This window comes from Anolis sagrei, chromosome 2 (assembly GCF_037176765.1).
Source record: "Anolis sagrei isolate rAnoSag1 chromosome 2, rAnoSag1.mat, whole genome shotgun sequence".
Classification (NCBI taxonomy): Eukaryota; Metazoa; Chordata; class Lepidosauria; order Squamata; family Dactyloidae; genus Anolis; species Anolis sagrei.
Window position 1 is genome coordinate 247,033,368 of NC_090022.1, and position 26,543 is coordinate 247,059,910.

Here is a 26,543-nt window from a genome sequence, read left to right on the forward strand (position 1 = left end):
CAGCCTTGATTCCCCCCTCCTTTTTCAAAAGATAGCTTTAATGCTGGTTAGTACGAATACTGGCACTAAACTGTTTTTCTATTAAATTAACAATGAAGGATTTGGATTTTTCTGCCCAAGTAAAATACACAGTGCTCTCTTACATTTGCTCTTAATTTCCTTGTCACTGGACTCCTGGGTTAAAAATAAGTTAGGAGTTGATTCCTGGGAAGGAGCATTCCATTTGCCTCCATATAATATAACAATTAGGTCTAACATTTTGTCAACGCCACTAGCCATGTTTCTCTTGTTACAGGTTCCATAATGTTTATGATAGACTTACACAGGTGCTTCTCATTCTAGAAACTAGTTACTTCAGTGCTAGGATTACTCTTTTAATTTTATTCTGTGCCTTACACTCAGTATATATTTAAAAACTCTTCTCCTTGTCAGATAGTTTTATAATTCCTTTCATAGTTAAGTGAAATGTTGGGTGGTGTGAAATGGTTGCTGAAAGCAGAAAATTTTGGATTCCATCTCATAGAATTGTAAAAAAAAAAAAAGCTTGTATTTAATATATGACTACCTTACAGCATCTTCCAGAAATTTACAAAAACTAATAAAATCTTAACAATACATTCCATCTTATTGAGTTCAGCTTGTAATCACTGAAAAAGCTCTTTAGGTTATTCAGTTAACTGCCAAATTCTTTTTATAAGTCATTAGAGAAGTATTAAACAATATGTAGAAAGTGAAAAAGCATGATCAGTTTAATGGACCATTAATATCCTTAAGGCTTTTAATTGCACAGATAAATTGTGAACTCAAAATTGAGGTTAATGAGTGCCTAAAGCATGTATTTATTAGACTTCTAATTGTGTCAGACCATTGAGAAGCATTTGTTATATTCCTATCATACCTACATAGCCCATCTCTTGACTTGCTATTGTTGTGTGTCTTAAAATCATTTCTGATTTAAGGTGACACCAACAGTTTTCTTGACAGAAATTTACCCCTGCCTTGTTCTGTGGACTAGTCGGGATTCAAACCTTGTTCACCCTGTGTCCTAAACCAATGCTCAAACCAATCATAATTTACCTCAGTTACTTTATCACATCATCCAGAGGTGTGACAACAATTTTCAGATCCTGACCCTGGAATTAAGTTGGTACTGTAGTAGTGCTTGCTTTTAAAATGCAGGTGATAATCAGAATTTATGAACTTCTGTTCAATTTTATTTGCTTTTTATTTCTTTAAAAGAACAATTAGATGCCAGATAAAACTAAAGAGCACTAATTAAAATGTTATTTTCTATCTTTTGCTTTTAAACTTGCAATTAATTTCCAAAAGGTTGCAATTAGTGTTATTTATGTAATTTTTGTAGATAATAATAATTTGTTTATTGAGGGAAAGTACTTATTTATTGTGGTCTGCTGTTTTGTGAATTAAACCTCTAGAGGGCCCAAATACTGTTGGATTGAATTATTTAAAAAGAAAAGAAAGAAAATGCACACTATGTGAAGCAGCTGTAGCTTTTAGACACAAATTATTTTCTGTTTTACCTTATCATTCTGGGTATCATTAAATTCCTTTTAAAAATCACCTGCTGCTGGGAGTTGAAAATGGGAAAAATCCCTAAATAGTCTTTGGAAAGTTACTGTTTATTAAAAGATTTCAAAGCACGCAAAAAAAATTCTGTGCAAAGTAATGATAAGGCATGTGGCTTTTTATGGTTTGAATGCTCGCATAAAATGATAAGGCTTATATTTAAAAATGAATGTTACTTTTGCAAGTATATATTGAACATTTCAAGGTAGTATAAAGTTCTGATTTGCCTTTTCTTTCTTTATGGTAGACAGACTTTTAGAGTTGGCTTACCTTTTCCATTTTCTGTATAGAATTGGATTTCATTGCAACAAAGCATGGGTAAATACAAATAGACCTCTAGTGATTTGGCAACTTAGTAGTTGGAAAAGTTCACCTTTAATTAGACTGTTAATTATATGAGAGCTATCCTATGAGGCATTTTTGACAGATAGGCTTTAATCAAACTACTATATAAATGATTAAAAACTAACTTTATTTGGGTCATATTGTGTGAGAAGTTTTTGTATTCTCCTATATTGTGAAGCATAGCATCATTGCTTCAAGTGTCTTAAGGATTGGAAGCCATGCCCGATGAGGAGCAGCTTAGGGATCTGGGTTTTCCCCTCGTGACCACCTGTGATTTGCACCTATGGTAATTCCTGCGCACGCGCAGGCAGCATCGGACATTCTCGAGACTCTCATAAACCGTTAGCCAAGCCACGCCCACCTCCGAGTACATAAATAGCCCCAAGTGGAGCTAACGGTCAGTTCTCTTTAACCGCCGCATTCAGGCAGTCGGATAAATTGAGACTCTTAACTTCAATTAATAGAGAGTGTTTGTGAGGTTTACAACTGGAAATGTCTCATACGACAGGTTTTAAACGCTGTACGGCTTGCCAATCTAATTTTCCAGATAATGACGCGCACTCTCTTTGCATTGTTTGCCTTGGCGAAGAGCACATGCATCAACAATGTCATATTTGCCAACTCTTCACGCCTCAAACGAGGAAGAAGAGGGAGATTCGCCTTAAAGCAGCTCTTTATGAGCAGGCGCTTCTTCCGCCATTGCCTACGAAGCGGCAAATTGGCGATGAGAGCACAGCAAGCGAAAAGAACTTACCTGAATCATCGTCGTCCGTTGTAACAAAGGCGTGGCCAAAGAAAACTAAAAAAACTAAAGAAAAGGCCCCAAGCCTACTGCTTAATTCGGCCAAGAAGATAATCGCTCATGCTGAGCCAAAACAGCCAGTGAGCGTTAAAGAGACAACCATGGGAGAGGGATCCGCTCCTTCGCATGCGTCCCTGAGAGAGACGGAGCCGGGATCGGCAAAACAACGAACGGCGCATGCGCAAGAGGCGAGGGAGAGCCAAACCACTCCCCCGATGCCGACGCTATCGGCGCCGGCTCCTCCCATGGTTTATGTCGCGGCTTCGAGGGAGGAGCCGTGCCAAGCTCCTCCCACGGACTCCTCCCATGCACCCGGCCCCTCCTCAGCTAGGGAGGATGATCGCGTTGTGCGGAGCCGGGCGAAAGCCCCCTCGCGCCGCACAACCGACGCCGGGGGAGAGAAGTTAGGAGGACATCGGCGCCGGGAACGCTCGGCGTCAAAGAGCACCTCCAGCCCCTCTTCGGGCTCCTCCTCGGACTCCTCCCCTCCCAGAGCAAAGAAGAAATGCCAAAGGGGAAGGAGTAGAGGAAACAGGACACAAACTAATAAAGAAGTGAGGGGTTGTTCCCATTCACCTTCCAGCTCACGAAGAGAGATGAGAGAAGGGCTCCCTCAAGGGGGCTTCTGGCAAATGACACCACAAGGCCCTATCTTTTTTGGAGGTTTCCCACCTCCTTATCAATGGCAAAATGCCAACATTCAAAATGGTTTTGATATGAGACCTCATGAGCCCAGGGTTACAAGGGCACACGGGCATTTACCTTCAATATCAGGTGATGTGGCATTGCTAGATGAACCACTGTCAGAACAAGATGATCACAATGAAGCTCCTTTATCGGAGCAGATGGACATGACTGATACATCACATGATGAATTAACAACACATGACGACGCGAGACGAAGAGGACCTGCGTCCAATGTTAATGATGATGTTGTTAAATTTACAGCGATGTTATCTAGACTAATTAAAGCGCTAGATCTTCCTAACCCAAAACCACCGGAACCAGTAGAAGATCCTATGTTCCCGGCAGATCAGCAAGAGGCAACGAATAATACCACATTACCAGTATTGCCATATCTCCTAAAAGTTACAAAAGTACCAGAAGGGTCTCCAGTGTCAGCACCAGCTATACCTAGGAGAGTGGATAACCTTTACAGACTAGATCTATCTACTGCGGATTGGGTTTACAAACCCTTTACACCCAATACGATTGTAGCAGAGGTTGGCCAAGGAAAGAAATCTAAGAAAATTGCGCCTTCTGACAAAGAAGGTAGAAAGATAGATACATTGGGAAAGAAGGCTCATATAGCCGCAGGACTAATTACAAGGATGGCACATTATGCCACTTATATGTCTGCTTATCAAACGTTTTTATGGAACAAAATGTGTTCCTATATAGACTTGCTGCCTCAGAATGAGCGACGCCTGCCGAAAGCCTACCAAACGGAGGCATTGTTGTTGGCGAAATTTCAAAAGGATTTCGCTAAACATTTAGCAGACACATCAGGAAAAATATTTGCGACCGCAACAGCGATCAGACGTCATGCTTGGTTAAGAGCGTCATCCTTGTCGGAGGATGGGCGCACTCTTGCTGAGGATCTCCCAATGAATGAGAGTGGTCTGTTTAATCCGTTAACAGATGAGAGACTTAAACATACTCAGGAAATGAAAAAAACCATGCAGATCTATGGTTTTCCACGTCAATCAAGTTACCAACAAAAACCAAGGTGGCAACAACCTTATTACAGAAGATACCCTGGTAACTACTATAATGGGCAACAATGTCAACGACACTTCCAAAATAACAAACTCTTTACACAGGGAAGACAAGTCTATGGAACGAAGAATCGCTTCCAACCTTACCAGAACAAACCTAACCATACAGGGGGCAACAAGCAGCGTTTTTGACATTCATTCACATGATATATCAGAAACCGTATTGGTTAATGTTTGTTCACCACTTGGTGTATTATCAAATGTTGCATGTTCCCCTAAACAGACCTATAATCTAGGTCAACAGGATTTACCACGTTTTGGGTCACGTTTGACCCCTTTTTATGATGTTTGGGCTAATATTACTTCAGATGCCTGGGTTTTAGAGATAATTAAAAACGGTTACAGTATTGAATTCGAAAAATTGCCTCCTGTTGGCCATGTGAGGTCGACTTCGTCCTCTGGCCCACTGTTAGATGAAATTAGTAAGTTGTTGGAGAAGGGGGCGATTTCCTATGTACATCCATCGGAATATAATAGATGCTACTTTTCAATATATTTCTTAGTGTCTAAGAAAGGTGGTGGTCAACGCCCCATTCTCGATTTACGTAACGTTAATAAGTATATCGTTCCCAAGAAGTTCAGAATGGTTTCACTGAAAGTACTCTTACCTTTATTGAATAAAAATGTTTGGTTTGCAACAGTAGACTTAAAGGACGCTTATTTCCATATCTCAATTAATGAAGACCATCATAGATATCTGACTTTTATGGTTGACAACCAGGCATACCAGTTTAAAGTGCTTCCCTTCGGGCTAGCAACAGCGCCACGAGTTTTCACAAAGTGTATGGCTGTAATAGCGGCATATCTCCGCACAGCTGGGATAACAATATACCCGTATATTGATGATTGGTTATTGGTGGCTAAATCTAGGTATAGATTGGAAAACAACATTAGAAAAACATTGTATTTTCTCCAGTCCCTAGGTCTAATAGTGAACTGGGAAAAATCCCACCTCGACCCAGCGAGGAGAATACAATTCATTGGAGCCATGTTGGATTCAGAAGTGCAGAAGGCGTTTCTTCCCGAAGACCGGTTCAAGAACCTACAAACTCTAATTCTACAAACAGTAAAACAAGACAGAATAAAAGTAAAACACATCCAGAAAATACTAGGTCATATGGCCTCAACCACGGGAGTAACACCACATGCGAGGTTGCACATCAGGCCCCTGCAATCATGGTTCCTGTCGGTTTTCAAGCCCTTACATCACAATCCCAATACCTGTTTTTCCCTGCCTGGGGATATTCGCCGATCCCTGCTGTGGTGGGCAGATCATCACAATGTTTGTGCTGGCCTATCCTTTCAGCAACCAGAACCGACAGCAGTTTTGACAACAGATTCCTCACTCAAATGTTGGGGTGCCCATGTGGAGGGCTTTACCGCCCAGGGCAGGTGGACAGAGCAAGAGTCAAAGTCACACATAAATCTGTTGGAGTTACTTGCTGTGGAGAAGGCATTAAAAGCATTCCAGCTGCTTCTCGTAAATCAAAATATCCAACTAGTTACAGACAATACCACAGTAATGTTTTATATAAACAAGCAGAGAGGGACAATGCGAGATGTTTTGTGCACGGCTGAGCCGGACTGCACTGTGCAATTGTCTGGGAGATGCGTTCCTGCAGGACTGGGGGAGCACAACAGTTTATGCCTTTCCCCCAATTCCCCTGCTGCTACGTGTGGTGTCAAAAATGTTCCAAGACAAAGCTCAAGGAATCTTAGTAGCCCCATGGTGGCCTCGACAGCCTTGGTTTCCCCTGCTACTGCAGATTTCACGAAGAGTATACATGCGTCTTCCAGACAGGAAGGATCTTCTAGCAACGGGACAATATTAATTGTCCCGTAGACATCTTTTACTGGATCTACAGACCCTGAATCAAGATTTTCACTGAGATCTTACTCAAATATTCGGTTCAGATGTTCAGACCCTGAAACTGACGGCTTGGAGAATATTCCCGAGTCAATGACTGCTAATATTACTCTATCTCAACCAGTACAAGCAGTTTTAGACGCAGCTCATAGGCGGTCAACAAAGAGATCGTACACTTATAAATGGACACGGTTCACAAAATTTGTCCAGGAGAGGGGTGTAGAACTAATTAAAGCACCCACGTTGTTAATTTTGGATTTTTTGATGTCCTTAATGGACTCGGGCCTTTCAATCTCATCATTAAAATGTTATCTTGCAGCTTTATCCTGGTATAGAAGAAAGGCTGGTTTGACATCTTGTTTCAAAGACCCTTTAATTTCTTGGTTTTTGAAAGGAGCAAGGAATATAAGGCCTACAGTTACCCCAGTAGCCCCGCCGTGGAGCTTAGAATTAGTGCTCACGGCTTTGACGAAACATCCCTTTGAACCGTTGTCAACAACGGATATCTCCTTTGTGTCGTGGAAAACGGCCTTTTTGGTAGCAATAACATCTGCTAGGAGAGTGGGTGAGCTATGTGCACTACGGTGTGATGATCCTTATATGCGGATGCATAAGGATAAAGTGGTCCTTAGGACAGATGTAGCCTTTTTGCCAAAGGTAGCCAGTACCTTTCATATGTCTCAAGAGATTGTTTTGCCGGCTTTTTTTCCAAAATCCTACGACGCCTTTAGAAAAGGCGTTGCATTTATTGGATGTTCGTAGAGCATTAGCTTACTATGTAGATAGGACAGCTAAATCACGGAAGTCACCAAGGTTGTTTGTTACTTATCGAAAAGATACTGTAGGTTTACCAGTATCGTCGCAACGACTTTCAAAATGGGTTGTATTGGCTATCCAGATGGCTTACCGTAATTCTGGAAAAGTTTTACCGTTACAGGTCAAAGCGCATTCAACAAGAGCAGTTGCTACGACAACAGCCTTCATGAAAGGGGTCCCGATCGACGCAGTGTGTAGAGCGGCGACCTGGTCTACACCTCTGACTTTCGTGAAGCACTACAAGCTTGATATATTGTCCAAGAAGGATGCTGCCTTCGGGAGAGCAGTTCTGTTTTCAGCTGTGGCATGACGCCCACCATCCAAGGTTAGCAGCTCGCTAGTCTATTACCATAGGTGCAAATCACAGGTGGTCACGAGGGGAAAGTGAAGGTTGCTTACCTGTAAACATGTTTTCCCGAGTGACCACCTGTGGATTTGCACAGCCCGCCTGACCTCCCCGCTACGTCATGCTTCAGGACTTCTGTCTGCTTAATGCGGCGGAAGAACTGACCGTTAGCTCCACTTGGGGCTATTTATGTACTCGGAGGTGGGCGTGGCTTGGCTAACGGTTTATGAGAGTCTCGAGAATGTCCGATGCTGCCTGCGCGTGCGCAGGAATTACCATAGGTGCAAATCCACAGGTGGTCACTCGGGAAAACATGTTTACAGGTAAGCAACCTTCACATATTTAGTCTGGAGAAGACAAGGCTAAGAGGTGTCATGATAACCCTGTCTAAATATTTTTAAAAGGATGTCATATTGAAGATGGAGCAGGCTTGTTTTCTCCTATTTTAGTTTTCTCCTATTTTAGGACATGGAGCAATGAATTTGAATTACAGGGAAAGAGATTCCACCTAAACGTCTGAAATAACTTCTTGGCAGTAAGAGCTGTTCAACTGCAGAATATGCTGCTTTGGAATGTGATGGAATCTATTCTTTTAAACAGGGACTGGTGGTGCTTTGTGTGTGCCTGCATGGCAGAATGGGGTTGGACTGGATGGGCCTTGTGGTCACTTCCAACTCTATGACTCTATGATTAATTTGTTTCTTAGAAATATTAATTGTCCCGTAGACATCTTTTACTGGATCTACAGACCCTGAATCAAGATTTTCACTGAGATCTTACTCAAATATTCGGTTCATTCTGCCCACCCAACATTTATGCTTATTTCATAGTGAAAGGTATCCTCAATACCAGTGAAACCAGTAGAATGGGCAGAGGTGAGTGGAAATGAGAGAAAAAGCCACAGACACATTTAATTCAGTGGATTGGATTATAGTGTGAGTATGTCTTGTCAATGAAGCAAAACCTGGGATGTTGTTGCCAGGATCTTGTTAATATTCTACATCAAAAGATTTTGAGATGGTATACTAATGAAGTTAACACAAACAAGTTAAAACAATTTAAAATAACAAAAAGCCATAAAATAATTTAAACTAAAACCACATGAATCAACATATTAAAACAGATTAGAAGTTCAAAATCATGTGCATTTGAGATAAATCAGTGAGTCCCAATGGATATGGTGAATACCCATGTTTTCACTTGGTGCCTAAATGAAACCAGTATTGGTGACAGTCTCTGAGGAGAGGGGAATTCCACAACTGGGGTGCCATGGCTGAGAAGGCCAATGTCTCATCAAAGTGTTTATGGCTTCATGAAATCAAATGATTTAAAAGTAGTAACTTCATGGTCTGCTGTGGGCATAGAGTCAATATAAGATGAATACAAAAATGTGTTCTCTGGATATACAATGGTAGTAGCTTGCAGCGGCAGCATTTAGTTAAATGCTTTTAGAAGGAAGTAACTAGATAACAAAATATATTACTTTAAAGAAACTGAAAGTATTTACTTCTGAAAATTAATGGTAACTGATGGTGGTCTTAAAATTATAACTGTCACAAACTTGCTTTTTAAAAGTTGTTTTCCAACTAAATTAAACTTGCAATGTCGAGTGCTTAAAAATAATATTACACCAAACTTTGCTTCTTTCTAATAAATTTATGTCATCTGTGAAAACAACTAAGAAGTGAATGAATCTGTGAAGAGCGCAATATTGTTTTTGTTTTAAAATGTTCTAGGATTTGTCAGCCATATCAAATGGTTTCTCTTCTAGTAGTAATTTTATTGATTAGCCCTTAGGCCATATCACAATAAGAGACAGAACAAGGCCTGACAAGGCTTGATCACACTCCACGTAGTAAGTTAAAATAAGACACTTATAGCAATACAGTAAATAAATATGATAAGACATGATAAAACTGATAAACTGATCAAGCTGAGTACATACATCATATTTCATTATCACCTCTACAATTTACCCCGATCAGCCCTACATATGGGGTTCTCAGACATATTGTTTTGCTTAAGTACAGAACTGTTTTACATGTTATTTTTGGGTCTTGGCCACACATAAAATATGTTGTTCTGATGTGAGATTCCCAATACATTCGATTTTGAAATTTGGGTGTGGGGGTGGGGGAGTATGAGTGATAATGCTAAGCCTAGCATAGGATATGGTGCTGGTGGTTCATATTTTTACATATTTATTTGTTTATGATGTTCTTACACTCTCTTAAGTAATTAAAAGAAAATTTCCACAGGAAATTGTTTTCATTTCTTTAATCAGATACTCTACCTTTTTGTAAGTAAGAAAATAAATATAAGCTGCACATAGGTTAATGCTACTGTAGAAGAACAACCAACACAGAAATAAGAAATGCAGTAGGGGGAGCTCTGATCAGTGAAATAAAATGTGTGCAAGTCCCCCTTAGTAAACATAAAATACACTGGGAACACTGATGGAGATACCATGAAAGCCATTATTAGAATTAGATAATAGTCTTCTGATACTGACAATGGCTATAATGCTAGTATTGAGAATTTAGAATTTTTATAGAAACAAAATATATTAAAAACCATTTGACAAACTGTGACAGAATTTGGATCGCTCACTGATTTTAGAAGCATTAATAGAAACCGTTCTTCGCGGTATAGAATAGTAAAGGAAAGTAGAACTTGTGGAACATAAAATGTGCAGTTCTGTGTTCTATATACTTTTCAGTATATTTTACCACAAGGGTATAAAGCACATGCTTGTATGTATTTGTTTGTTATTTTTGAACAAAACTTGATAGTGCAGATTTAATAATTATTAGATGTTTGACTTTAAGCAGCTAAATATATATAAACCCAAGCTGTGCCAGAAAAAATGCCTTTATGATCATCCCATCCACATCCTGGGTGAATCACCAGACCCAAATTTCATGTGTTGCTAACTCTGGCATGATCGTACTGGAAGGCCCTCCCTCCCCTAGCCCATATGCCTCCAAAAAAAGAAACCATCAATTCAAGCCCCAAGATTAGTAATCTCTTTCCTAGGTCCCCAAGCCATACAGCCTTAAGGGACCTTCCCAGAGACCTTCACTCAAAGGTGAACAATAGAACAATATTAATATTAGCAAACAGTATATTTTAGTGTTCAAGTTTCATGTTTTCTTGTAGAATTCACACAGAAATGGATATGTACAAGAGAGTTCCTTCAAACCTTATAACATAACATAAAAAGTTTTAAGCACTACATTCAATTTTTGCCACTTGTAATGTTCACTGTTTGTTTTACAAACATGTACAGTTGACTGAGGCAAAAATAGATCCATTTAATTTTTCCATGGAATAAATTTTCTCCACCAGAATGTAATGTGTTGAGACAAAAGATATCATAGGAGGTTTTTGTTTGTTTGGTTTTTTTTGTTTGTTTTTTTGTAAAAGGTGATGTGGAAAAATTGGTGTGAGGTTACATGAATAATAGCTTTTTGGAATCAAAGTATGGAAGCCCTTCATATATCAGTGACCTGAAGGCTTACATTAACATACTGCTATTGGTGTAGATTTATTGAGGACAGCATAAAACCTCGGGGGAACTGCAGATTCAGAGGTGTGATAGGGCTTAAGAGCTTTTGTGCTTGAAGTTTGACAGTAGGAAAATATGAAATGTGTGGAATCACTGAAAAGTTGGCTGCAGTTAAGGATGTTAACTACATATGTTAAACAATTTCATATGTAATACTAGGAACAGAGCTAGTGTTCATCAAGAATGGGGTATTTGCAGTAGGGGATCAGTGTTATAACATTTCAGAATTTGGAGGGGGTCTCATCTTCAAAACAGTTAACCTAAGGCATGTACCTTTCCTTGGGATCATGTATTCAATGCATCCCTGCTATATTTTTGAGCAAGGAAAAAAATAGTGGGTAGTTGGCTGATGGAATAAGTATCCTGTCCATATTCGCAAACTATAGTATCAGTAATTGATCCCATAAACCTGTGGTACTTTAAAATCCTACAGAACTTGCAATATGTGTAGAATTCAATTCAGTGCACGTCTCTCCATTTCCTTTTTCTCCAACTTTCTACAGCCTCTACCTCTCTTTTCAAAAATTGCTTGTTGTGTGCCTGGAAAATGTCACTATTGGACACTCTTACAAAGTTTTTGTGTGTGTCTGGGAGAGAAACACAATCACCGAAGCTGTTTAATCTCTTGAGTAGAGTTTCTCAAACGTTGGACTTCATCTTCCACAATTCATAACAGCTGGTAAGCTGGCTTTGTTTTCTGGGAGCTGAAGTCCAAAACACCTGGAGGAGCACAGTTTGAGAACCACTGCTCTAGAGGATTTACAATGCAAGAGCATTACTTATATGCTTAGTTAATCATTTATATGCTTAGACTGTTTATATTTTTATGAGATGTGTTTCATTGTTTACTTGTGCAGCACTGAATTTTTGCCGGATTTGCAAGCCGCCTTGAGTTCCCTCTTGGGTCGGAAGGATGGGGGAGAAATGAAGTAAATAAAAAATAAATAATAATAATTACTTGTAACATGCAAGCTAGAGCCACTCCATACCTGGCCAAATTTAAATGTAACGTGGGCATGGAACTTTACCTCTCTTTTATACTCCCACTATATATTAGAAAACTTTTTACCTGGGCTAGATTTGAGCAGCTCGACATTAAGTCCAAGTTGAGTCGACATCAGAATATTCCCTACACGAGGAGAATCTGTGGGTGCCGTGAGGTAGATGCAGAAATGGAGGACTCAGAACATTTTTTCTTAAAATGTCCTTACTACAATAGGATCTGGTCTTACTACCTAGAGCTTCTGCTGGAGAATCATACTCATTTAGAGAATAAGGAGAAATTGCACATCCTCCTACAGGGTTCAGATAAAAACTCTATTTTAAAATTGACCCTCTTTACGCAAAAAGCACTGGCCATCCGCGAGAAGATGGAAGCAGAGAGAGGTGATCTTGCTGCCATCAACAAAATTCAAACTTAAAACTTAATATGGACATGCCACTAGTTTTACCTACCCGCGCCCCTGCCCAAACCCTACTTTAAGGAATGAATCAATTTTTAATCTTTTAATTTTTTAATCTTGTAGTTGCACAATAATTTAGGAGTGGGTTGACAGGCCAGTAGGCCGGGATGCCATGTATTCATATATGGTTTTACTGTATGTATGGGCAAGTGTGTATGTTTTTGTATGTTTCGCATGTTTTGATATGGTCAAAATTGACTAATCATTAAAGTATTGTTGTTGTTGTACTTGTAACATGGTTCTTTGTCATCTGTGCCCTCACACACATACCTACCCTACCTCCCCTTCTTTTAGGTTCCTGTCATTTATTTTCTGGCAGACTACAAACCAGAGGGAATGATAGCTTGATGGGATAGGGCAGACATGTTACCCAGAAGAGAGTGGAGTTCCCACCAAGTTGTTCAGCTGTAAAACATTTTGGTAGGGGCATGAAAACTCATTTGGGTGAGGGCACAGATGACCACTCAAAAGAACCATAGTTACAAGTAAGCAACATCCTTATTATTCTATATCTTACTGTATTTGTGAAAAATCCATGGTAAAGAGTGTGTTCAAGGAGCCTAATAAAATGATTGACTCAAAGATATGAAAAATAAGTTTAAGGATAAGCAGATTGTAAAGGTTATTACAGAACATGAATCAATAGATGGTTGTAAAGTTCTTCATAGCTGGGACTGGCAAAAATGTATAGATTAGTAAACCAAACAGAAGTGCTAACCGTGTTGACTTTTCTTTGAGATTTATTTGTCCTGCAGTATTTATTACAAGAAAAAGTCAATATATGGCCTTAGCATTTAGTGGTATATCGTGCATAGGTCGGCATTTCCTTTTTAATGTCAGCTGTAGTCAGCATTCCATTTTTACCTGCATTAACCACTAATCATATATGATGCTTTAAAATAATGTAACATCAAATTAAGAAGAAACTTAAGTGATTTTTCTTTATTTTTTAATTATTTTTATATATTTCTAGTTTATTATAAGGTAGACATGGACTTCCAACTAGTAGGCCCTATATTAGCTGGTATTAATGTAGAATTCAAAGATTTTCCATTAATTCTTTGCAGTCTCAAATAAAAAAATAAACTTGTTCTCAGCTTATTTTTTTCTTTTTTGGTCAATATATTTTCTTGAAAATCTGTTTTGCACAAATTTTGGGCTTTTTTGATCACTTTTAGTGAAAAAAAGAAAATAACCTTGTGTTTCTCAATAGTGTAGATGAACGTAAGGAAAATATTTGGATTAAGTAAAAACAGACTTCTGAACCCAGTTTTTCAAAATGCTCCTTTTCACTAGTAATTAATGATATCAAAATTTGAAGAGAAGTAACTCAATTTAGCTTAAAAGTGCTGTACTTTAAATGAATGGAATTAGCCGAAACTGAAAAGTGCTGTACTGTTAATGAATGGAATTAGTTGGAAAGAGTACTATGTTAGCACACACTGCCAGAGGCCAAAGTCTGCATGCAAAACACTTTTTCATGTTTTCCTTGAATCCTTTGATTGAGCCTAACATTCAGCTTATGATGAATGAGCTCTGTCTCAACCTTGGCGGAAACTGAAGAATATTGATATCTGTTGTAATGAATAGTGTAACAGCAAAAAGCTTAAGTTAGCTGGCACAAGTACAGTCTCAGTATGATGAGCTAAACACAGGCATTGTTTAGTGAGCGGCCTCTGTGTCATTTTGGAAATTAAAACTTGGCTAGCTAACATTAGGTCTGTGTACACCCATTGAATTTCTTTGTCTGTTTGCTGTGGCATCCATTCATAATTAGACATTTCAAACAAACTTCTAAAGGGTCCTTGAATGCCTCCGCCTTTAAATATGCCCTGAAACAAGCATTTGATGAAACGATGACATAGCCTTTTTCCTTTTCTTTGGTGACATTCCACTGCTCACATAAAAAGGCCTAACAACAAATTCTTGCAATATAGTTCTGCCTGGAAAGCAACAGGCCAGTTTATGGCTACTTGGAATTAGCAACATGACACAAAAGTATTTTTACAAGAATATCTATGTTTTGCAGAACAGTGCATCCTCATTTTTCCATCACACTTTATTTTGGTTCAGAAAAAAAGAGGTTTGTCTTGGAATATTGGAATTTTCCCCTGTTACAGCAAAAAACCCTTCTAAAAACATTGGTTGATTCACTGGTGTACACATTGCTTGATACAATTATTTTGGCTTAACATTTAATATTTTAACATAATCCTTTATGTCTGTGGGAAAGTAGGATCAGAAGATGATCAGCAATCCTTAGAAGGTTTACCAGCTTTTCCTTTACCATCCCTTCACCTTGAAATAGAGGACCATTAAAACAATTGCAAAAAGCTTTTCAGAGGTTTTTTTTTCAGGAAGAAGTCCTATTTCTATAGGAGAACGAAATGGCTAGCAAATGGGATGATTTTAGGAAAAGGGTAGATACTCAGTTGCCCTCAATCTTAACTTCAGCAAAATTACGTCTGCACAGAACTGATGTAATTTCCATTTTACATAAATAGGAATTACTGTATTAACCCTACAGTATACTTTGCACCTTAAATAAGTCTCTGGAGAGAAGTGCGACTTTTTTCATTATTAGTGCATTAGTTATCCACACACACTGTTTTGCCTTCATTTTTATAATTTATGATTCAGCATCTTGCAGACCCACACACATAGGTGATGCATGCAAAATACTCAGCTTCAGCCTGTGGCTTAGTGTCTTTGCTCCTTAAACAAGGGGTGGAAAAAGTGTTGCCCACAGACCTCATGGGGTCCCTGCTAGCATATCTTTGCATCTTTATAATATGGACTTTATATTTCTCAAATCACAGCATGTCAGGAAAGAAGACAGAAATTGCTGCTAGCTTTTTATATAGGTTTCAGGGGCTGCTTGCACAAAAACATTTTTTAAAACATCTCAGAATGAGAAATGGGCTTCTAATCAACTGCAGTTTAATTTTGTTAGATTTTTGCATTGTGAGGAAAGGGATAATTAAGCCCCTATTGCATTCTAGGGACAGGAAATTGACCCTAAACCATAGTTCAGCTTAACTGCAAGTCCAAGTTTGGACATTATCAACTACCATTAATGAAAAGACTATAGCGGTTTTGTTCCTACATGCAGAAACAAGAGCTGAGCGACACACAAACCAAAATATGGATTAATACTATGTCTGGATCAGAATGTTGAAGATGCGAGGGGCAAGAAAATCCATTCTGGAATGTTTATTCATCCAGTATGTTGTCCAACAATTTCATTCCTCTGAAGACACTCAGAGGATATGAAAGAAATCCCTAATGTTATAAACATAACTAGTGTCATTTACCCAAAACTAATGGCCTTTCATTGATGTTAGTGGTATGCGTGTTTGCACTATGACTCTGGAAACCAGGATTTGAATCTCTCTTCATCCATGAACAATAATAGTAGTTCTAAGTTTCATAGCACTTGATTTTCTCTCAGGGATCCCTTATGTTACTTAAAAGATGCCTGTTTTTCCAATTTTTCAGTAATGACAGAAAACAATGGCAACCCAGAAGTTCTCTGCTTCAGGTTCTAATATTGGATTATGAAGAAGGAGTCTGTAACTCACATGAGGGAAGCCAAAAACAAATGTACACTTCCATTGCAATTATATTTGCAAGTGAGAACAAGCCTCTTTTTGTGATGTCTCATGTCAAGAACATTCTGCAGAAGTTGTTTTACTGTATCTCCTTTTATCCAATTACACATTGGATTATGATGGCCTTTTTATGTTTGGCAGATTTGATCAAGAAGTGACTTGGTTGATGCTATTTAGAGGCTGACTTTCTGAGAACTTGTGAGAGTAAGACTTTTTAGGGTGATAGGGTGAATTATTCTGGAAATCTGAGGAGACATTAGTTGGGGTCAAAAAAGTTTGGATCTGCAACCGTTTGCACAATTCTGTTTCTGATCTTATTAGGGTGGAGCTGGCCAGATACAAATGTTGAAATCGGGGCTTTCTAGTGTGAGAAAATTTAGAATTTCTTTTTGTGTTTAAAAGGTGATTTGCATCATGAATTACCAGTTCTTTAGTGTGATCTATTATGCTGTTAAATTTATTATTAGAAAGACTGTCACTACAGAAGAATCAAGTTGTTCCATAGTAGAAATATTTATGCAAACTTTCTGTGGACATATTCAGAAATTTCTCTAGCTATAATTGAGAATCTGCTATGTTCTTGTACCGTTTCTTTAAAAAGATTTCCAGCATCTGTATGCAAGGTATATAAACAATCATATAATTAATTTTGCAAATTGAAAACCATGGGGATTTCATAAGTTGTTTGTGTACCAGAGTCATACCCCAGTGATTTGGTTTTGTCTTTGAGCACGTAATTTGTGTAAAATAATGATTGTAAAAGACATGGTAGGCTGTTAGCTTTTTTCACATATTGTACTTTGTGGTTTGTTTGTCTCCAGTATTGCACTTTGATAATGCAATGCCCTTTAAAAAACCCTATGTAAATCATTTTATTCTCAAATTCAGCTGCAGTTGCCTCATATTTTAAAAAATGAATGCTTCTTATTTTTTGCTTAGCAAGTAAATAGAATAAGTAATTACTCCATATAACTCTCTAATTTGACTGGATGAAAATTAATATGTATATTTTGATTTGAGAAATGACACTTGAATAATTTTGGAAACTACCTAGTGGCTTTTTCATTCAGTTATCTGAAACAATGAAATGACTTATTTTCATAATTTTGATAAATTTAAGTACGGATCATATGACTTAATGAAGAAGATTAAATATAAGTTTAATATACTGGTTAATAAAGTTGATAAAGCTATGGACTATTTTAGAAAGTGATGATGAAGAAAGATTACTTTATTTTAAGCTTGGCTATTGCAGTTAAATGTAAGAATGTTTAAAAGGTATTTGCTTCACAATATTTTTATTAGTTAATACAATGTGAGATGATGGTTTGAATTTTCTAAGATAGGTTTGTTAATCTTAAAACTAAAACAAAAGTTATTTTATTTCAAAATGTTGAGCTTTATGATGTATCTTAACTCAGAGAGCATAGGAAGCAGCCTTATGCCAATTCATACCATTGGTTCATTTAACTAATTATTTTCTGCTCATGTGGCAGCATCTCCCCAGTTGGCAGAGCCTTACCTGGAGATGACATTCATATAGATACTGTCTATATGTAGTTCATTGAAACTTTAAATCTGTACTTTTTCAATGCTAACTATAGACATGTGTAGTGAATCTAACCTTTTGCCAGGAAGGCCGAGGCCTGAAGACAGTAGCTGACATGTTGAGAGATAGGCAGGGAAGGCTAAGAGGCAGGAGGGAGGAGTCAGCCGACTCCTGATTGGCTAGAGCAGTCAGGGGAGGAGTTAGCTTTTAGAGGGAAAAAGGCTGACTTATTTGACAAGCTGGAAGAGTTGAGCTTTAAACATGGTAGAGTGAAGAAGTATATTTTAGGAAGAGGGAGCTGTGAAGAACTTAGGCAGGGAGGGAAAACATTTGTAGTGAGCCTTGGGAGTTAGAGCATAGGGAAGGCAAGGGTTCCTGGAACACTGTACATGTTAGGGTCAGTGAAGGAATGCCTGTTTGCTCTGTGAGGCAGTCTGTGTACTGTGCTCAGAGACACACTGTGTCAGAGTTAGTGAACAGTGTGGAGCAAGGAACTCACGGGGAAACAAAAGTTATAGTCTTAAGTAAGACTGCCTGTCTAACCAGCTTAGCCTCAGTAACCGCAATACGCTTATGTGCCACTCTTATCAGGAGTTGATTTGTTCACCAAGTTTTAAAATAAACCTGTTTCTTATTTCATCTTTAAACTGGTGTCTGCCTCGGTCTGTCACAATCCTTAGATCTCAGTTAGCCTAAAGATCATTCAATTTCAGTCCAGTCAGCAAAAGGAGCAGTGGTTAAAGAAGAACAAAGGGCTTGAATATAACTTTACCTAAATTTCACATTCACACTTATGTTTTCCTCAGACATTAATTGAGGTGGTGGTGGCGAATCTATCAAGTACATCGGTCATTAACAACGTTCATACAGTTGGTCACTTAACATTATTACTGAGGTGGGAGGAGAGAGTCTTTCCCCCTTGTCGTAGTCATTGTGTCTTGGTTAAAGTAGTGTCCAGCTGAACGTTAACATCTGCACACTGTTGGGCAGTGGTTGGGATTTGTTGTCCACCCTGCCCAAGTGATCGTTCATCTCTTTTACAAGATGTATTTCCTGTTCTTATATTGTAGAGTAGGAAAGTATGAATAAAAAAATGGAACTAGTTTGCATCTTGGTCCTGACCATATCATAATATATATATATATATATGAGAGAGTTTTATCTACAGCATGTGGGACACAGTGAGCTAAATGGAAAAATGAGCTTTCTTCAGAATTGAAAATATGGAATTCTGAATACAGACAGTCTCTGAGTTACAAACATCTGACTTACATCTGAGCCCTAATTACAAATTGGGGTGAGACAACAGGAAGTGAGAGAAAATCTATCCCTAGGAAGGGAAATTCATTTCTGTATGAGTTATCATGGGGAAAAGGTATCTCCACTGAAACTTTATCACCAATCCTTGTTTACACGACAACCCAAACTTTTCAAAATCCAATTGTCACAGCAACAGAAAGTGGGGTGAAATCTTCTGAATAGGGGTACAGAAGCAAATCTTCTGAATAGGGGTACAGACAGCAAAACACATTTTACAGGTCAGTTTACCCTTCCCAATGCTATTCAAAAGTTAAATAAAAGTTTAATTGGAGTTCCAGTGTACATACAAATTCAATTTGAGAACAAACCTACAGACCCTATCCTGTCCGTAACCCAGAGACTACTTTTAGTTTATAACAGACAACTGGCTAGATGGATATGAGTACTGAAAATGTTAAAATACGTGGACTTTAATGAAATTAAGGACAGTTGTTTTTCTTTTTTTTCAAATCAGTTATTTTCTATTCTTGTTATTCAGGAAGAATAGCTTTTATCTTCTGGATTACTGGTACATATTTGGTAGACAAAATCAGCCTATGGAAAATATGAATCACTTTTTTGTCCATAGTTTAATGGACAAAGTGGGCATCACACATGACTTCAGTGTTTAAACTTGGTCTTTGCTAAGTGAATGGGATTGCAAGCTTTCTCACACTTACTATAATAGATTTTTAGTTTTAATTAGAGCAGCCCTTTTGGGACTAAACCTTTTTACAACTAGGCTTTTTCAAATCTGTGAGATAAAAAGAGAGAGTTATTTCAAACCATTATTTACATGATTTTAATTAATGATTATAATCTCCATGGTCACTTTTTGCAAAAGAGCATTTAATCCCTTAACCATTTTCATAATTTGCATTTTGCAGAAACACTTGGGCCCTGCAGTGTTATCTTGTTTTTTCATTTTAAAAAACATAATTTTATTTTGTTGCGTCTTCAAACCCCATTTCTTACCACAACACCTGTTTTTCATGCAGACTGAGCTGATAGGTAGAGAAGTAAAGTTTGCTTCCTTTTGCCAAGATAGAACATAGCTCCTGGCAAGGTTACGTTTGAAAACAGTTTTTCATGCAGGGATTGTATTCAACAGCATTGCTGTTGCCAAGATCCACTGACTAATGAAGGGCTGGAACTATAGTGTATTCTTCTTCTTTGCTTGCGGCATGAACATGTAAGCATTTCTTCTGAGAAAAGACGCTCTGGTGTTTCAAATAAAACAGTTTAACCTTCTCAGAGGAAGGTCAATGTTTTTACTGATAACATAGGGAAAAAGCAACTTTATAAACAATATGAAAGATAATTTTTTTCTACTTGGCAATAACTGACAGAAACAATGGATTTTCAAGGTTTTTTTATATATATAGTGAAAATCAACATGAAAGCTAGTGCATTTACCAGCTTCTTTCACTCTCAGCAATTCATTTCTCTTTAAAGAGCTCCATATTACTGTCTTCAAGAACCTCCCGCTGTCTGGACACTGACAATTTGAGTTGTGAAGTACAAAGACTTCATACTCCTTTAAAGATTTTGTGGTTAAATACCTGAGAGCAATTGTAATTCACAGTTTTCAAACCTATCCTGTAAAATATCATCCTGTACAAAGTGTAAGAGAAGTGCATGTTGAACTATGGTTCTGGCATGACAGGTATTTTTAAAACTTGGATTGAGGGTTAATTGTAAATGAGTTACTTTGAAAAAATTGTATGAATGCATTGATAAAAATAATAAATTACAGCCAGTTTATTTGGATCAGCTTTTGACTGTTTAGTTAAAGAAAATACGCAATCTAATACTGTATTTCATTAACATTAGGGGGATTGTAGTAAAGTATTTGCCCCATAAAAAGCTACCTCTCATTGACTTTGATAACAATCAAATTAACTTAATGAAAAGTTTCGGAGATTCTGCATACATGTTAATGGAGGCTCTGACCTGTTGAAGGACATATAGATAGAAAGATTTGTCTTCAGGTTTTTCTGACAAGATAGTGTGTCTTCAGGTCATATGTCCAAGATGACTTAGTACTTGCACTACCTAATATATCATGGCTTCAACGCCTTTCCACATTATATCTATCATGCTTGTTCTAGAGATGCTCATTTAAAAGAATGGTATCCAGAGAGCTATTTCACTAGCTGTCCTCTGTCAGCAGGTCTGCATCTCCTTCTGAACTTGACAGTATTAAACACAATAGTAATATTGGAAAGTCAGCATTCACTTTCTAATTATTTCTGAATGTGATTCATCATCTTGGCTGACCCCAACTTTGTAAATGATGTGCCGTAAAATGAGAAGGCATTCACATTCACATTGTTCCAAGGATATTCAAAAGAAACTGGATGTGTGGTGCTAATATACAGTGTGAGAAAATGCTGTATGATGCAGAAATCTATTCCTAAATGTCTGCATCCCTATTTTGCTTTGTTAATTGGCTTTATGCTCTAGGGGGCATTAACGCTGAAGTGAACAATATATATGTACCACATTGCATTCCTTGAGCCAAGTCAATTAATCTCTCTCTACTTTTCAAAATAGTTTCTGTTTACTAGTAGTATTGTAAATTAGACTTGTTGTAATAAAGAAGGAGACATTTGATAATTCACAAGACCCAAATGCAATCATCTGTATAATCTCAGTAGTTGAAAACAAACACACACAGCTTTAAGAAACTACATGATCACATTGCCCTTTTAGTTCCATAGATTTTTGTGGGAAAAGGCTTTTGTGTATCCCTAATAAAAGGTTCGGTGTTTGGCACAGCATATAGAACCATAGTATTTTTAAGTACTACTGAAACAATTGGACCTTAAATCAAATTACAGGCAGTTCCCGAGTTACAAACATCCGATTTACAAATGACTCATAGTTAAGAATGGGGGGGGGGTGAGATAACAGATGAGAGAAATCTAGCGCCCCCCGCCCCCCAAGAAGGTAAAGTCACTCCTGAAAGAGTTATCATGGGGAAATGGTGTTTCCACTGAAGCATTGTCACCAATCCTTTTTGTCACAACAAGCCAAAATTTCAAAATCCAATGGTCACAGAGACAGAAAGTGAGGTGAAATCTTCTGAACAGGGGTAAAGACAGGTAAACAAACATCATAAGAGTGTTAACTCTGCCGTTGCTATCTAAAGCTTTAGCAAAATTGGCTGGAGTTACACTTGGGGACTGCCTGTACTAGTCCCAATCGGAGTAGCTCCCTTAAATCTGTGGTGTTTATATAAGTGTTGAGTTATCATTTAGTAACTGATTCAGTGATTCTGATGTATTAATATTGTTATTAAGTAAAAAAAACCCTGCCTTGCCATCATGAAGCAAAAGTGGCAGTTCTCACTAGTCACTGAATAATCTGCTTGCCTACCCTGGATGGCATGACATTACGACCGTCATCCTTGGTAAAGAGTCTGGGAATCCTTTTAGACCCTCTGCTGACGATGGAGGCCCAGGCCTCTGCTGCGAGCAGTCGCATTTTTCCATCTGTGTCAGGCTAGGCGGCTGGTTCCCTATCTGTCTAGAGACAACCTGGCCACGGTGATCCAGGCTACGGTTATCTCAAGGTTGGACTATTGTAATGCCCTTTACATAGGCTTGCCTTTATCGGTAATCTGGAAACTTAAACTAATGCAAAATGCTGCTGCCCAGCTTCTCGCAGGGGTTCCAACGAGGTGCCACATCACTCCAATCTTGCAGCAACCGGATTACCTTCAAAGTGCTGATTCTTACCTTTAAGGTCTTATATGGTCTGGGGCCGGAGTACCTGAGGGACCGCCTCACTCCCTACCAATCCCTGAGATCACTTCGTTCAGATGATCAGAATCTCCTTGAAGTTCCCAATTTTAGGACCATTCACCTGATGTCTACCAGATGTAGAGCTTTCACGGTGGTGACTCCTTATCTGTGGAATGCTTTGGAAGACATGCTCTCCGTGATTTACTTGCTTTTCATAGAGCTTGTAAAACTTATTTATTTAGGGTGGCATTTGAATTTTGCTGATCGAAGTTCTTCTTGATTTTATATGTAATGTGTCACATGTGTGTATTGTAAACCGCTCTGAGCCTTTGGGGAGTGGTGGTATATAAAATTGATTAATAAATAAGAAAAATAAATAAATTTAGATATCAAACCTTAAAGTCCATAAAATTTAAATTGAAGTTGGAGTGTTGAGGACCAACTGAGGTCTACAGAGATATTTGAACCATCAGTGATTCAGATTCTTTTCAGGAGTCATGAATCAGTAACAAATCATAAGATAATGTGGCATGTTCCACGTGGCACACATTTTTAAAAATTATCATGGTCCTATCAATAACTGTTTCATGGATATATTTAGCCAGTCTGCTTGAGATATATCTCAGAACACATATTATCAATGAGATCATTGGTCTACTTTTTCCCTCCCACTGGGAAAAGGTTTTTTTTAACACTAAAGTATTTATATCCTGCCATAAGATTCTGTGCTGAAGGAAGCATTGGTGTTGGTTGGATCTCAAAGGCAGATCTTCTTGGGCAGACAGACTTTTGCTGCAAAATCCATTAAAATTATGGAAAAATCAGAAACAAATCCCATAAAATCCCATACCAGATTGGTCTTTGTGTAGTTCAGCAAATATGCCTTTGGATGCTAGAGATCCTAGACAGTGAAAATTAAGTTACAGTATTTTTTTGCTAGGCAACCAGGCAAAGTACTCTGAAGCTGCTACTGGAATGTCAGTCAAAGGAAAAGAAAGAAATAGTCCCAAACTCTTACATTATAGAGCAGTGACCATACAACAAAGGAAGGCTTCTGATTCAAAATAATCTCAATCTAGAACTTGAAGAATTGCAAAGAAAGGTCAATATGACATAAGTCATCTTGGATTCCGCTCTGGGAGAAAAGCATCTTACAAATGTAATAAATAAAATAAAATGTATAAAAATGGAGACAAAATGTCAAGATTGAAGATGAATCAGTGGAAATTCCTAACTTAATAAAATGAGTATGTGGATACAATTTAAAAACGTAATCTCTACTAGAAATCTCAATAATGAAGAAGTATTGGTGGAAACTCAGAAAGAGTTGTAAGACTGATTCTTCTTTGTGATTGCTGTGCCTCACATAAATTTGGCGTGTACAAATCTGTCCATATAATGTTTCAGAACTGAGCAGCTTTCTGGCAGGAGACCCACCTTCCTGGGCACCAATATCTGTAGCAGTGAGAGCTACTTTTTATGTTGTGTGATTTGCTACGGTTTTGAAAAGCTGTGAGCTACTTTGACTTCTCTATCCTACAACTCTTCTATCCTTCTCTTCCCTCCCCCCCCCCCATCCAGTCTTTGTCAGTGGTTTTTTATTTTCAGACGCCTTGCCCTGCCCTCAATGCCTTGTTTAAATGTGGACCCCCCCCCCCACCAGTGTGGGAGAAAGATCCAAATTTTGACAGCAGGAGTGGCTCTTCTGTCTTGTAGAAGAGCATCAGTTGAATTCTTGCTCTGTTTTATGAGCCAAGTCCTGAAGAATAGGATTTATTGGCACTGTGCTTACCTGCAGGACCAATGTCTCAAAGCAGCCTACATGGCAATGAAAAATCGGTCCCCACACATCATTTCTGTGTGTCCATCTGTAAACAAAAGTCAATATTGCCAGTCTTAGAAAGGATATTCATGTTGTCCCCATCTTTGGCAAAATCCTGAATAGCTCCCTCTATTCTGCACACAACATCTCAGGACAGGCCCGAGATCTCACTGCTCACACAGAGTCTGCAGCAGTTGATGTCATTTGCTTTGTTTTGAGATGCAAATCTCAGACAATCTTTTCCACTAGTCCCAGCAGCCATCCCACTCAGCAGACATAATAGTGCCCATCCTGTAATCCTTGATACTGGCCGCATGGCCATCAAAAAAACCACAACAAACTACAAGGCAACATCTTTGAGTCCTTCTGCCTCCCCCCCCCCCCAAAAAAAAAAACTTGCCTTTGTCATTGTGTAACAGTTTTTCCACGAGAGAACTGTCCTCCTGTTTTTGGTAGGACACTGCTTTCATCCATCATTGGCTAATGTGTGCCTCCTCCACTGGTAAACTAGCTAATCCCCCAATTGTGTGAGTCACAGAGACCATGAAGAAGAAGAGCAGTTATTATAGTTACCTGTAACTATAATTACCTGTAACTGTAGTTCTTCAAGTGGTCACCTGTGTCCTCTCACAATCCCGCCCTCCTCCCCTCTTTTCTTACAGGTCTACCAATCCTTTCCAGCAGACATCAGAAGTGAAGTCCAGGTCACAGCACTATAGAAATTTGTGCCCAGAAAGGCATGGTTACTGCAAGAAAGTTGCTCAGCTCTGGAACATTCCATAGATGGATCTATGCATGTCAGTTGTGTGAGGGCAAAGATAACTACTTGAAGAACTACAATTGAAGGTATGCAAACTGTCTTTCCTGACCAACAGAGAAAAATTATGAAATAAGTAACTCAGCAATTAAAAAAGCTGCCAAGCCTAAAACTTTCATGAAAGAAAGAACTAATTTTTGAAGACATTAACTTAATTCTAGCAATTTGAGGACAGAGACCAATTACTGCATAGTGTAGCAGTAATAGTTATAAGACAATTTGGATATGGATTGATAAATCAAAGAAAATGATAGAGTTCATGGATTCTGGTTGAAATATCTAAGAAACCTTGTTCCAAGTCTAGCACAGCAATTTAATCTCTTGATGCAATCAGTTATTATCAAAGCTTGAAAGACAGCAGGAAGAGCAGTATTACGAAAGGGGAGAGGGTAGCTATTTCAGCAAATTACCATCAAATTGCTTGTTTACTAACAAAGTTTAAATTATCAATGGAAATAATAGCTAACATAATCCATTACCATTTAAATCAAAATTCTCTTTGTACAAAAGAAAAGAAAGATAATTATCCCAAGAACAAGGGATGAGAGATCAATTGTTTATTGATAAAAATTATACTTTAAAACTGTAAAAGATGTATAACTAATTTTCACATTGCTTGGATTGACTGTTTTTTAAAAAAACATTAGATTATTGCCACACACATGGATCAAAATGTCTTAAAATTGTCGGAATCAAAATGAGAGCAAATGGAGAAGAACTTGGCAGTTTTAATATCAGGCATACCTTTTTTTTAGCGCAATTCCTCGTTTCTTTTATTATTTGTTATTTCATACCACTTTTAGTACTAGTAATGAAAATAGATCACAAATCTATACACATCATAAAAGTGAAAATGTGTATGTGGCAGAGGTGTCCACTTACACAGACAGCCTCCCACCTCCACAAACCGCTTTCACCCACAAACCTGATGAGCCACCAAAATCCTCCCTAAAAGGACATTTTAGATTACAGAGGGTGCCATGAACATGTCTCCCAAACCCTGCCAATCACCTCCCCAAACACTATACTGCCTACCACCCAAGGAATGCTTTCATTTGGGGACAGTTTCATCCTAGATGTTCTGTTTTTCCTCCAGAATGGACATCTCGGGCTTCCTTACATTG

General features: G+C 38.2%; 1 protein-coding gene across 2 annotated transcripts in view; it reads left to right on the plus strand.

Moving 5' to 3' along the window:
- FBXL17 (F-box and leucine rich repeat protein 17) overlaps window positions 1-26,543 on the plus strand; it is a 192,200-nt gene that overhangs the window by 82,666 nt on the left and 82,991 nt on the right. Inside the window, exon 7 of one of the 2 annotated variants that reach the window (XR_010909329.1) lies at window positions 25,265-25,448. The exons of the other annotated variant lie outside the window; for it this stretch is intronic. The gene's annotated coding sequence lies outside the window, so the exon portion shown is untranslated. The remainder of the gene's footprint in view (window positions 1-25,264; window positions 25,449-26,543) is intronic. 2 annotated transcript variants of the gene reach the window in all.